This window comes from Condylura cristata, unplaced genomic scaffold (assembly GCF_000260355.1).
Source record: "Condylura cristata isolate star-nosed mole 26May11 unplaced genomic scaffold, ConCri1.0 scaffold00001, whole genome shotgun sequence".
NCBI classification, from domain to species: domain Eukaryota; kingdom Metazoa; phylum Chordata; class Mammalia; order Eulipotyphla; family Talpidae; genus Condylura; species Condylura cristata.
The window spans coordinates 26,838,445-26,853,585 of NW_004567102.1; the positions used below are offsets into that span (position 1 = coordinate 26,838,445).

General features: G+C 40.0%; 1 protein-coding gene across 1 annotated transcript in view; it reads right to left on the reverse strand.

Annotated features, from left to right (window-relative positions):
- B3GAT2 (beta-1,3-glucuronyltransferase 2) overlaps nt 1-15,141 on the reverse strand; it is a 45,491-nt gene that overhangs the window by 4,912 nt on the left and 25,438 nt on the right. The gene's annotated exons all lie outside the window — the stretch shown is intronic.

The following is a 15,141-nucleotide window of genomic DNA, read 5'->3' on the forward strand; positions in this document are numbered from 1 at the left end:
AGGTCTGCCACGCCATGTGGATCTCCTCCAGGGCAGGCGGGGATCGAACTCATATAGAAGTGGCTGAAGCTTCTTAGTGCAGCGCTTCAACCGGCTGCGCCACCAGGGAGGGCCTAGAAAATTATTATTTTTTAAAATTTATTTATGTATACAGAACTGGGGTACAGGCCACAGGGGGCAGAGTAGGGAGTAGAACAGAGTAGGGAGCAGAACAGGCAGATGCACTGAAATATACTGCTGAGGGGAGCAGCAGGTGGGTCAGGATATGTCTGCCACACCATATGGGTCACCTCCCTGGCTAGGGATCAAACTTGTGTTGTAGTGGCTGCGTAACTTCAGAGTGCTGTGCTTTTAACCCTTTGCACCACCGGGGGGTGGGTGTCCTAAAAATATTTTTTAAAACAAAAACACCAACACTTATTAGATAAAAAAGGTCTCAATTCAATGACTGAGTTAAATGAAACCCAAAGTAGCTAGAAAAAAAAATTGACTTCTCCATTATTAAAATCAAAATTTGAGAATCAAAATTGCTAAAATAGGAATAAACTATAGAGTATAATATGAAATCAAACCTTACCTTTTTTTTTTAAAGGCTATTGATAAATATCTACCCATACTTAACAGGAAAAAAGACAAAAGTACCAATATCCAGATTGAGAGAGAAGTATGTGAACAAATTCCATAAATGTTTAGCTGACAATAAAGGAATATTAGGGCCCTGCCTGGTGGCACAACTTGTTAAAACACACCACTATAAAGCTATCACAGCCACTGCAGCATGAGCTCAATCCCTAGCCAGGGAGCTGACCCACAGGGCGTGGCAGACCTCTCCTGACATGCCTGCTGCTCCCCTCAGCTGTGTATTTCAGTACATCTTTGCCTGTTCTGCTCCCCACACAGTGAATCTCTCACCTCTGGCCTATACTTCAGTTCTGTATTTATAAATAAATCTTTAAAAAAAAGTAAGGGAATATTAAGTACAATTTTATGGCAGTCAATTTGACAACTTGAATACAAATGGGTATCATTTTTAAAGCTCATTCAGGTAAATCTGAATATTCGTGTATCAACTGGAGACACTGGAATTACAGCTCAATTTCTTCCCAACAACAACAACAAAAAAAAAAACAACACCAAGAAAAGCATGCCAGGTCCAGATAGATTCGCTGATGATTTGAATGAAACATTTAAGAATTATTAGAACTTCCCCCAGAAAACAGAGAATGAGAGAACACTTTAAATTTGATGAGGCCAGTCAGTCTCACCCTGAAACCAAAAATCAAACTGAAACACTAAGAAAACTACAAACTAATAAGTATAAATACAGAAAAATTCTTAGTTTTGGCAAACTCAATCCAACTTTGAGAATAAATCATGACCAAGTGAGATTTGTCATGAGATTGATTTAATGTTTACCATTCAAAATCAACCTTACTCACCAAAATAGAATTTTATATGAAAAAATAAGATCCAATTACCTTGATAGGGAAAATGCACTTCACAAAAACCAATATCTACCCATGACTGGGGGAGGAAAAAAACACCTCTGCCAACTAACAGAACTGAACTTCCTCAATTGGGTAAAAGGCCAACTACAACTTCTGCCAGCATGATTCTCAGTGGTGCCTGAGTGTTAAACCCCCAAGGACTGGAGTAAGGCAAGGATGTCTACTTTAAATTTCTACCCTACTTATTATAGTCACTGCGATACAGTAAAAAAGAGGGAGAAAGAATGAAAGCTGAGCAGACTAGTTGGAAAGAAAGATGCCAGTCCAGCACAGCTCCTCTCTTAATAGCACCAATGGCAAACATCACTTCTCTGGTAGATCCACTTATTCTGACCCCCATCTGTCTGTCCCAGTAGTGCATTCTGCCTTCTCTAACTACACGTAATCCAATTTCAGCAAGGCCCATACAAATCAAAACCATTCCTAGTCCTAAAGGGCTTTTTTCTTGGCAGCAACACTTTTATAATCTGGTCACAAGAAAGATATAACAGCTTTTTCATTGGAGCAGTCACTCTGACCAGCTGTACAAGAATATTGGGCTCATGATACACTTCTGTTGCCAACAGGTATCAGGTAATTTCAAAAAATCTCTCTCTACTAACTTGAAACAATAAGAAAAAGATATGTCAGATTTGAAATTAAAGTATATACATGTAGAATTGTCTCAGGGAACTTGTTAGAGAAAGAAAAATTAAGTCCAATCTTTGAAATTGGTTGGACTCTCATCCTTGCAAAGTGCACGATGCCTTTTGGAGCATGTATGTGTTTGTTAATCTATACTTCCTTTTGTTGTTATATAATTCATAGGTATTGACATTTGCTTTTTAAAAGATGATTGATTTTTAATATATTTATGGTTCTGGGCACCATTTCTTTGTAAAGACTAATCTTTCTCTATTGGATGGTCTTGACACCCTTGGTGCCGAATCAAATGACTAATGTAAAATGTAGGAGTTTATTTCTGGATTCAATTCTATTAAATGGCTTACATGTTTATCTTTATATCAGTACTACACACTGTCTATTATTGTAGCTTTATAATAAGTTTTCAAAAGAGAAAGTGTAAGTCTTCCAACTTTGTTCTTTTTCAAGATTATTTTCGCTATTCTAAGTCCCTCCCTTTTCTACATTTTCAGAATCACCTTGTCAACACCTGCCCAAAAAGGCAGCCAGAATTTTTATATGGATTATGCTGAATCTGTGGATTAATTTAGGGAATATTGCTACTTTAGTAAGATTAAATATTCTAATCCATGAACATGTCTCTCTACTTCTTTAATTTCTCTCAATGATCTGTGTTTTTCCAGTGTACAAGTCTTATACTTCTTTTGATATTTTTTTTTATTTCTAATACTTCTGTGAAATGAAATTGCTCCTTTAGTTTCATTTGTAAAATAGTTGCTATCTTTCTGATTTTCATAAATAAAATTGATTTTGGAGGCTTCTGGAAATGCATGTGTGTTTCAAACTCTCATACCAACTTTTATTGATATGGAAACTGATTTCCATATATTAATATTGCAGCCTGCTGAATTAATTTACTAGCACTAATAGTTTGTGTGTGTGTGTGTGTGTGTGTGTATCTCTGATGGTTTTCTATGTAAAAGATCCCATCATTCATTATGGAGATAGTTTTACTTCTTTTCAACCTGGATGGCTTTAATTCCTTTTTCTTGCCTAACTCTCATGACTACACAACTTACAGTTAAGTGGTGAATACAAGTGTCAAGAGGGGGGTTATCTTTGCTTGCTCTTCATCTTAGGGGGAAGCTTTCAGATTTAAGCAATTCAATATGACGTTGCCAGGGCATTTTCACAGATGCCCTTTGTCAAGCAGAGCTATCTTCTTTCTATTGCTCATTCACTAATCTTCGGTTTAGTGTTTTGTTTTTTGTTTTGTTTTGTTTTTTTCCTTAATCATGAAAACAATGCTGAATTTTTTCAGGTGCTTTTTGAGTTTTATTGATTTAGTCATGTTACTTTGGTCCTTTTTTTCTATTGACATGATGTATTGCATTTATTCAATTTTATATAGGAACTTTGCACTCCAGGGACAATCCCACCAGGTCATGGTGTATATGTTTTTTATATGTTGCTAGATTAGCTTTACTAGTATTTTGTTTAGTATTTATTGATATCATAGGTCTAGTTGGTTTGCAGTGTTTTAAAGTCTCCACCCTAGTATATCTTTTGCAAGTGGGATTTTGATGTTTGCAACTATTATCGTCAAACCATCCATTCCTCCTTCTGTTCTACTCTTTTGCTTTATGTACTTCTGTCTTAAGAAGCATATAAGTTTTTGTTATTTCTTCTTCATGGATTAATGCTTTCATTTTAAAATAAACTTTTTGCTTCTAGTAACAATTTTTGTCATAAAGTCTACATTCCGTATGATATTTATATAGTTATTCTAGCTCATTTTTTGGGTTCTTGGTTACATGGTATGTTTTTTCATTCAACTTACTTGTGTCTTTGACTAGAAAATGTTTGCTTTGTAGACAGAATGTAATTGGATCATATTTTTTAATTTATTCTTTCTATTTGCCTTCTGATTGGATTTCCTAGTCCATTCACATTTAATAAATTAAAAATTTAGCTGTCATTTTGCAATTATTCTCTATGTCTGGTATTTTTTCTTCTGTTTTTCTATTACCATCTTCTTTTGCACTAAATATCTCCTACTGTATGATTTTGTCATTTCTTTTACAATATTAAAAATTATTTTCTTAGAGATTCAAATTTACAATCTAACAATATTAGATTAACAGTTAAGGTCAGTAACAACTTAAATTCAGTAATATATAGAAAACTTGCTCCTACACAGCTTCAGTCTTTTCACTCCTTTGTGCTTTAGTCATACAAATTATGTCTGTGATATTGTGTCTTTCAATCCAGAATTCTAATTATTACTTCATGCAGTTGTCTTTTGAATCAAATAAAAAAGAACCACAGGTAAAAATTACATTTATATTGTCTTTTAGACTTGGATGTAAGACTTGAAACCACCATAACATACATAGAAGAAAACAGGCAAGACACTCCATGACATAAACTTCAGAAACATCTTTGCAGACTCATCTCCAGCAGCAAGAAAAACAAAGGAGAAAATAAACACAACTGGGATTATATCAAACTAAAAAGTTTCTGTACAGGCAAAGAGACAGTAATCAAAACAAAGATATATCCTACTGAATGGGAGAAAATAGATGCATACCATATATCTGATGAGGAATTGATATCAAAGATCTACAAAGAACTTATACAAAATAAAAAGAAAACAAACTCAATCAAAAAATGGGCGGCAGAACTAAACAAGCGCCTCTCCAAAGACATGCAAATGACTGACATGAAAAAGTGTTCATCATCACTTACCATCAGGAAAATGCAAATCAAAACCACAATGAGACACCATCTCATACCTGTGAGAATGGCCCATAATTACAAACTAGAAAGAACAAATGCTGGCATGGATGTGGTGAAAAGGAATGCTTTTACACTGCTGTTGGGAATGTAAACTGGCCCAGCCACTATTGAAAGCTGTGTGGTGCTTCCGCGAACCCCTAAAAATGTACCTACCATATGACCCAGTGATTCCACTCCAAGGAATCTACTCAAATGCCATAAAAAAACTAATTCAAATGGAAACCAGCCCTCCTGTGTTTACTGCAGAACTGTTTACAAAAGCCAAGATATGAAAACAACCCAAAGATCCCAAAACAGATGATTGGATCAAGAAGATGTGGTGTATGTACATGATTGGAATACTATTCAGTAATCAAAAAGATAAACTCATGCCACATGCAATAAAATGAATGAAACTGGAAGGGATTATGCTAGCTGAAGTAAGTCAGAAGGAAGATCATATTGAATGGTTTCATTTACCCGTGTAATATAGAGAAACCAAAAACAGGAAAAGACAAAAGTTACAAATTGCCCGTATATCAGAGGCATACAGCAGAGGAGGGGGAAGGAAAAAGGCCGAAACAAGGGAGAGAAGAGCATAAGGGGCTGTGGTAATAGATTATGGATGACATGGTGATAGGAGAACTTCAGAAACTAACGGAAGGAAGAAGTTAAATGCTGTCCAAAAATCAATAATATAAGAAGAGTAATAAATTTAATTTGAAAAATAGAGAAAAGGTGGTAAGGGTGGCTTCTGATTACCTGCACTGTCACTTGTTCTGATTTCTGGCTACAGTCATAATCATCTCAAAACTTACATCCCTAACCAAGACCTCACCCTCAGAGATTATGGCTTAGCTGATCACAGTGGCATAGGTATGGGTTTTCCCCAAAGCTCTCTAGGTTATTCTGATGTGTAACCACTTTGAGAACTATAGAGTTAGACTATCCTGAGAGAGTTCTCAGAGTTCTCAGGTTAACATCCCCCTTTAAAAAAAATCTCACAACCTATAGTATGATGCGAGAAGGAAAAAGAGGATGTGAAACTTAATTTTTTAAAAGGCTTAAGCTAGAAAGGGAAGACAAGTTAAAATTCATCAATTCAGGCCCTCCCTGGTGGCGCAGCAGGTTAAAGCACAGCACTAAGAAGCAAAAGCCACTTGCGCATGAGTTCGATCCCCGCCTGCCCGGGAGGTGACCACATGGCGCAGCAGACCTCTCCTGACCCGCCCGCTGCTCCCCTCAGCAGTATACTTCGTCGATCTGCCTGTTCTGCTCCCCACTCTGTCTCTGGTGAAGCCTCTCGCCACCCCTGAGCCTCTGACCTGTACCCCACTTCTGTATGTGCAAATAAATAAATCTTTAAAAAAAAAATTCATCAATTCAATACTCATTCAAGCCATCGCTGCCAGGGACTGGCATGCAGGGAGGGGCAGGCAAAGACAGCACTGCAGGCTTCATGGAAGAAGTGCAGCGGCAACTATGGAAGGGAAATTAGGAAAAACTTCTCAAAGAAAGTGATTGTTGCACCACTAATGAGGCTTGAGAGGTGATTAGAAACTAGCCAAGCAAAGATGGGAAGACAAAGTGACATTCTGGGCTAGAGGGTAGCTGTGTCACTCTCAATTAACTGGGGCCCCACCACTTAGAGCAATGCTTCACTGGCCCCGGCGGTTGACATGGCTGAGGGATTTCAAATGAAATAAACAGAAGTGCAAAACATTTGGTGTTTGGGATGGTGTGGCTACTCAGGGGAAACCACTAAGTCAGCTAACTTGAAGCTCTGAAGTCAGCGAAGAAAGCTATGTGCTAGTCGCAGCAACAAACCTGTGGATTTGCCAGATGTTTGTCAACTAATATGAGGAGACAGATGACTTTGTACAGCTATTTTTTTCCTGGGGAACTTGCAGAAAGCCCATGGAAAGAGCTTCTACTGGTCAGCCCAGTGCATCTCTTCACCCTCTTCAGTTTGTCAGCTTCATTTATAATGTCTTTAACAGTATGCCTAGAGAGCCTGCAGTGAAAACAGAATACTGGAGAAGGTTAACTCCTGCATCTACTGTGATGCTGGGCTGTGGTTTATACAGCAGAAGGGATGGGGACGGTGTGGAGGGCAGGCTCTCTGGAGGCTGCATTATGGTGCGGGTGGGAGTGCTGAGGGCGTCCAACAGTTACAGTGCATGATGCGATACCACTGTCGTAAGTGCAGTGATGCAGACACTTAGGAATTATGACTACAGAAGTAATACCAAGGCCAGCGGGCTGCCCTCCATGAGGTGCCAACAATGGCTTCCCTGGAGAAGGGAGCTTTAAGTTGAGAATTGAAAGATGAGTTAATTAAAGAAAGAATTTCCCAGGCATAGGCCTGTGTGTAGGTCCAGAGGAGATGGGCAGGATGTGCCGGAGAGGCAGTTGCCCCAACGACCAAGTAGAAGTGGAGGGAGCTGTGTGAGGGGCACAGAGCGGAAGGCAGGACTTGGCAGCAGCCAAGGGAGGAGTCATTGGTCCACAACGCAGAAAGCCTCTGCAGAGCTGAGAGCAAGCTTCTGTGAGAACCTGACTTGTTTTCGTCCTGCCTCTCAGCAGAGTGGGGACAGGGATTGTGGATGCAGGAAGCCCAGGCAGGCGCTCTGATTGTTTTCCTCCTCACCTCGGATCTCTTCAAACACTGCAGCCTCCAGAAGGCCAGCACATCCACAAAAAACCCAGTATCTAGAAACTTTAGTCAGAGAGTTTGATTCTTCCCCCCAACAAGTGGATTCTTACATTTTCACAACTTGTTTTCTGGTTAAGAGAATGGTCTAATTACCCAAGATTACCATGTTATCTGCACAGACGTTACAACTCTAAAGATAATACAACAAATTACAGCAATTGAAATGAACCCAAAAATACATTTAAGACTCCTGTTCTCACCATACCACACAGCAGTGTTACGAAGGTTAAGTTCTGCTGATTTATGGGCAGAACCTGAAGTAGCTGTTTAACATTTTATAAAACCCTAAAAGCTGTTGCATAAGGCCTCCTGTCATCTGCACTCCCCGTCCCCAGCTGCACCACCCAAAATGCCACACCAGCACCTTTTACTCATTTCCAGCCACCCTGTTTTCCAAACAATCTTCGAATCGCAGCAGAACCTACACAACACATTTCCCAGAGTCTCCAATATCCAGATTCCAGATTTCTACCCAGCCATCAGTCACCTCCATCTGACCCAGCTGGCCTGTCCCCTATGAGCTACATGCCTGGGGCTGTAGTTCCAATAGGCCTTTCGGGTGCCACCTGCTGGCCTGACCTGAGCCTCCAAGAAGGTGCCTCTCAAGTGCAGTCACTTTTACCTCACCTTCCCCAACTGCAATTTTCTCTCTTTTAATGAAAACTCCGAATATTCCATCTGCACTTCATTTTCTCTCTCATGGTAGTGTCAGTTATGTTCTTATACACATTCTCCGCTAGATAAAAAAAGGTCCACATTCCCTCTGGGCTGTGCCCAACATCTGGGTGTCTGTGGAGTTCAGTCTGTTGTCGCTTCTCCAGCTCCACTAGCAGTTGGCCTGAACCTGGCCCTCTTCCTCCTCGGTCAGGTTATGTCCTCACTTACCTCAGCGGTGACTCTGCTAAACTTGTCCATCTAAGGTCCAACTCTTCTTTCTTTCCTTTGAGACCTTAAATACTTCCTCTCACGACAACTTCTCCTACATCACTAAAGGTGGGAGGAAGGAAGCAATTCTACTCTAGGAAATGCTACTACCTCTTTTTCCATCCCAATCCTGCCACATTCCTTGGAAGAGATGTCTCCTGGCCTTCCTTTTAGTGACACTGCCAACCACTCACCCTATTTCCCCCCAAATGTCTCTTTTAAAGCATGAATCAGACTGCTCCACTTTCCTACTTTAGAGAGGAGCCTTTGAGTTTCTAGAATCTACCACCAACTGGAAATGATGAATATGACGTATGGAGAAACAGGTATCAACAGAAATAAAGGTATAGTAAGGTGAACCATATCCAACTCTCAACCCTTAAACTCAGATCTTGTCAGAATCATACCAGAAGTCAGCAGGACCTCAGAAGTCATGCCACCCATCCTCTTCATCACACACTTCCTGCAGCCCTCTCTATCACTCATTTCAACAACATCCTGTCATTACTGTCCCACCAAAACAGAACCTCATTAGTCTTCTCAGAAACCAGATTTCCTCTCCCTCTCAACTCTACTGGAAGCCTAACTTTTTTCCTTTTACTCCCCTTGGATAGAGGCCTTTTATTCCCCCATATATCCTTTGTCCTAGGGGACATGCTACAAGGTCCTAATTGCCGCCATCAGATGCTTCTGGCTCTCACATCCCAGCACTCACCATGCATGCTCCTCTTCCACATTCATGACTGACACTCAAATTCACAAGTTAGGCCCTCCCTGGTGGCGCAGCGGGTTAAAGCACAGCACTGAGAATCTAAGACGGCTTCCACATGAGTTCGACTCCTGCCTGCCCCGGAGGTGACCACATGGCGCGGCAGACCTCTCCTGACCCGCCCGCTGCTCCCCTCAGCAGTGTACTTCGTTGATCTGCCTGTTCTGCTCCCCACTCTGTCTCTGGTGAAGCCTCTCACCCTCCACATCTTTGGCCTGTACCCCAGTTCTGTATGCATAAATAAATAAATCTTTAAAAAAAAAAAAAATTCACAAGTTAGCCACAGCTTCTTCCCAGGAATTGCAGTCATTGGTCTATCTTGATGCCCCCGTTGGGACTTGTCCTCTTTCTTGGTTACTTTTCCTGTAGCTACTTAAAGACTGCTCCTGAGACGCAATGCTAGGCCACTATGGGGTCTTACTACCTGAGACATCCACTCCTACGGCTTCAACATACCTATGTCCATGGGATTTCATGGCAGAAAACTAAGTCTTCCTAAACATCTCATCTAGTTCTGTAAGTCACACATGAGCATCAGATTTATCACTTTCCCATCACATCTCATGTAGCAGTTATGAAAACATCTGCAAAGCACAAGGTGACCCTGAGACATTATTTAATGTATCCTCTACTCAAGAGGATGAAAACCTCAGCAAGTGGGGATGGAGGAGACACTCTTCTTTAGGATATGAAAACTGTCCTTTACTGACTCTGGAGTATAATAAAAAATTTTCTGATCTTGTGTCAGGTTTTTGGCAAAGAGCTTCTAAAAATTCTTGAGATTACCTCACTCTATGTATTTCTCTTCTTTTGGCTGTTCCTCACTTAGTTTTTGTGATAAACACAATTACAAAAAAGTTTTTTGGGGTTTTGTGAGTCCCTCCAGTAACTATCAAAAGTAAGAGGGTTATGGGAAAACAGTTGATCACAAGTATTGGTGGCTCATGAACTCCCAAAATGTGGCTGATGTTGGGAGGGCAGTCTTGTCAGGGACTGTGTCCCCTAATTTGTGTGAACTGAGCTGGCTTTGGTTACTCTGCACCAGGATCAAACTGCCACACACGTGCCAGAGCCCTGTAGACACCACCATTGGAGGAACACAGTGCTCTGCCTGCCACCTCCTGGAATCAACGAAAATTCAAGATAAATATTTTGGCGCAAGTTCTGAATTTGAACAGAACCACACCTTCTGGAAAGGCCAATGCTCAGTTCTTCTAAGTGATGGTTTTTATTGACAATGCTAGTGTCTAAAGTGAACCTGTCACTTTAAAGTAACTCCAACTTCAAAATAGAGCCAAAATTGGCCCTCCCTGGTGGTGCAGCGGGGTAAAGCACTGCACTAAGAAGCTGAAACCACTTCTGCATGAGTTCGATTCCCACCTGCCCCAGAGGTGACCACATGGTGTGGCAGACCTCTCCTGACCTGCCCGCTGCTCCCCCCAGCAGTGTACTTCGTCGATCGTGTTCTGCTCCCCACTCTGTCTCTGGTGAAGTCTTTTGCTACCCCTGAATCTCTGACCTGTACCCCAGTTCTGTATGCACAAATAAATAAATCTTTAAAAAAAAATAGAGCCAAAACTTTGTGTGATCTGCATTGTTTTTAGCCAACAAATACTAATCAGTGATCAGATACCTGGTATATAGGAACTGAGCTAAAGGCAAAGAGTAGAAATACTCCCAGATCTCCCTGGCTTGGCAGATAACAGCCACCAAGCCATGGTAGGCGTCAACAAGATGCTGTTCCAGGGGAAAGGCTGTCTTGTGTTTTCATTCTATCTTAGAGGTGAAAACTAACCTTTTTTTCAGTGTTAATCACTAGAAAAATTTTTTCTCCCTGTGCAATGGAAACAATCTCTAGTTTGTCACTAACATTGTACATACAAGATAATTTCAGAACAAGGTTATTTCATCTAAGAGCGAAAGCAGCATCTGAGAAGGCCAACTCGGCAAAATAGAGACAGATGCTATCTCAAAACCCTCTGAATAATGTGAAACATTACAGTTCAATGTCTTCCACTCAAATGAGCTTCTGGGGATGATTAGGCAAGGATTTCATAGAAATACAAGCAGGACATCCCCTGAGGGGCCTCTGCTGAATGGGTTCAAGCTCGAAAGCAACACAGCTCCGGAAATGTTACACGTCCTTTTATGATCCACACTTCTTAATCAGCTTGTGAAAATCCAAAAGCAACCAGGGCTCCCATACAGCTGTCAAACAACCAAGCAGTGCTTCTCAGACTCCCAAATATAGCCAAGAAGGGGTTCCAGTTCTGTTCTCTCTTACCAGAATTGTGAGTGTGTGTCTTTATGCATGTTTTGAAAATGAGGTAGCAAGGAAGCTCCGTTTGGACATGAAGATCCAAAAAGCCTTTCCATTCTTTCCACAGAAAATCTAAACAAAACTGTGAATTTTTAAGCTTTAGAATGAGAAATGCCTCAATATTACAATCATGATCTTATTAACCAAATCACTCTCAAAGACTTCCAAAAATACTGATAATTTATTGAAACTAATTTGGAAAGCAAATTCATGTTAAGAAAAAATTCTGTATTGCAAAAGTTGTTTTGAGAGAGAAATTTTAGTTCTGTTTTAAACTTGGATAATTAATCTGAAACAAATCATTCATATTTCATAATAAATCATATCATGCTTAGAAAACATATTGAAATTCTTAGAAAAATCCAGATATTAATCATGTCATGGAGAAAAATTCCCATAGAATCTGGCTGTGAAAGAGCATTAAAATATCTTATTAGCCAAAGAAGCAAAGACAATACAATGGAACAAAGAAACTTTGTTCAACAAATGGTGCTGGGAAAACTGGGAAGCTACATGCAAAAAAATGAAACTAGAGCACTACCTCGTACCATACACAAAAACCAACTAGAAGTGTATTAAAGACCTAGACATAAGAATGGAAACCATAAAATACCTGGAAGCCAAGATGGTACATTACACGACATACACTTCATTAACATCTTTAAAGGCAGAGCACCCAATGCAACGATAGTGAAGGAAGGGATAAAGAGATGGGACATCAAGTTAAAGAGCTTCTGTACAGCAAAATAGACATTACAAAAAAAAAACAAGCACACATCCCACTGATTGGGAAAAATTTTTCTCACACAATACTAATGATAAGGACTGATCACAAAGATATACAAAGAACTGATGAACCGCAACAAAAATAAACAACCCCATCAAAAAATGGGCAGAAGAGCTAAAAAGACACTTCTCCAAAGAGGAAATGCAGACGCCCAACAGGCATAAAAAAATGTTCAACATCACTTGTGACAAGGGAGATGCAAATTAAAACCACAATGAGATACCACCACGCCCCAGTGAGAATGGCACATCTTCAAACAACTAGCAACAACAAATGTTGGCAAGGATGTGGAGAAAAAGGAACTCACCTACACTGCTGGTGGGAATGCAAACTAGTACAACCACTGTGGAAAACTGGAGGTTTCTCAAACTGCTAAACATGGAACATACATATGAACCAGCAATCCCACTCCTAGGTATCTATCCCAAAGACACAAAAACACTGATTCAAAAAGACACCTGCACCCCCATGTTTATTGCTGCTTTTTTGCAATAGGAAAGACATGGAATCAACCCAAATGCCCAAAGATGACTGGATTAAAAAAGATGTGGTACATATGCACAATGGAATATTACTCAGCAACCAAAAAAAAAAAAAAGAAAGAAAGAAACACATGTCTTTTGCAGCAACATGGATGGAGCTGGAAAAGATAATGCTTAGTGAAATAAGCCAGAAAGGAAAGGAAAAATACCGATGGTTTCTCTCATAGCAGGAATATAATAGAACAGGCGATAAAATAATAATGATTAACAGCAATATACCAGAGACATTTTGTGGGAGTGGAGTAGGGAATGGGATCAGAAACAGTGGGAGGAGGGACATGCACTGGACTATGGTGATGGCACATGGGTGATTTGGTGATGGGAAACCCTAGAGGATTGCAACTGAGATGCAAAAATGTACAAAAATATGTAAAAATAAAATATTATAAAATTAAAAAGATGTGGAACATATACACAATAGAATATTACACAGCAATCAAAAAAGATAAGCTCATGCCTTTTGCAGCATCATGGATGGAGCTAGAAGGGATCATGCTTAGTGAAATAAGCCAGAAAGAAAAAGAAAAGTACCAGATGGTTTCACCCATAGCAGGACCATAAAGGACCAGGGGAAAATAATGAACTATATACCATAGTTCCACGGAGGTGGAGTGTGGAATGGGATCAAAAATGGGGGTGGGGGAGAAGTATACGGGATTATGGTGATGGCACATGGGTGAACAGGTGATAGGAAGTCCATGGGGATTACAACTGAGATGGAAAAAAGGCATATGATGTAAAAATAAACTATTATAATAATAATAAAAAAATCTTTTCAGCTATAAGGCACAGAACCCATGTGACTTTCCTGAGATTTAAATATATCTGTTTGGGGGATAGATGTAAAATAGACTATGAGTTGTTTGGATACTGGAGCATCTATATACAGCTCTACAGCAGGATCCAGGAATAACTAGGCAGGTGGCCCTCCCCTTGAAACTAACCTGCATGAAAATGGACAAAGTGTTTGAGTAACATCTTGAAACAAGACTCTTGGAAGACAGACCAAACATTTGTCCTCTGGCTGCTACAGCTGTTGCAAATATTCAGAATCCAGAGATAGCTTTCTTTGAGCTTCCCAAGGTAGGAAGCCAGAAAAGGGAACAATAGGGTGGAGAAGGCCTCTAGGGTCATTCATGCCACTGCCTCTTTCCACCCTCCAGGAAACTATAAACCTGACAAGTTAAAGATTTAGTAGAAAATGTTGTCTAAGTTTTCTGTTCAAGGTTACACTTCTCAGCAAGAAACCTGAAGCTCAAATATTGTCATCCATATATTTTCATAGCCACAGACTCTATAGGGGAAGCCTTGGAGAATCCACAGGACTTTCCAATTATAGCTCCCTTACTGCTCTGTCTGCCTTCAGGTGAATGAATGCTTTGGTTGAGCCAGCTCACGTTGCAGCTGCAAGGACCAAAACCCTCAAGATCAGGCTAGAGTTAGAAGAGGATGGAGAGGTCAGGAGGCTGTGGCGGGAACCTGGTGACCAGAGAAGTGAGACAGATGTTTCTTGAAGTCAGAGATTATGATAAACTGTCCCACAAAACTGGCCCTTAGAAAATGATTGTTAAATGGTGAGTAAAAATATCCTGGTTTGTCTTCTCCTGTCACACTGCCACACATGAGAGCTTCCCCCAATGGCTTTTACTTTACAACCATGCTCCCTCAAATGTATAGTATTTTCAAAATAAAAGTGATGAATTGTGGTCAAAATACAGCCTTTATCCCGTCAAAATTGTAAGCACAGAGATTCTGACAACAGTAGGAAATACACACAAAGGACTAGCCAAATATAGACTCACAGACAGACAAGGCTATTTCAGAGTTGAAGATTAACAAGATCAATTTTGAAGTTTCTACCTTCATCTAGGGTATGGATGTCAGTGACTTATGTGTGTGCATGCGTCTTAGTCTCATGTTTCAAACTCCACCCTTCCAGTTATCACAGACATCATTTTATATAACCCACAGAAAATGAATCACTTTATAGATAAAGTGGCAATTTAGAATTTGTGATCTACTTCAGCTGGTTGTGAGAACAAAAACATTAAAAGGCATTTCTACTTAGAATTAATGAATGCTTGAAAACACAGTATTCCAATTTTATATTTTAGCTGTCAAACGTATCAATAAGCACTAAATTAAATCAATAAGCATTGAAATAATAAATCTG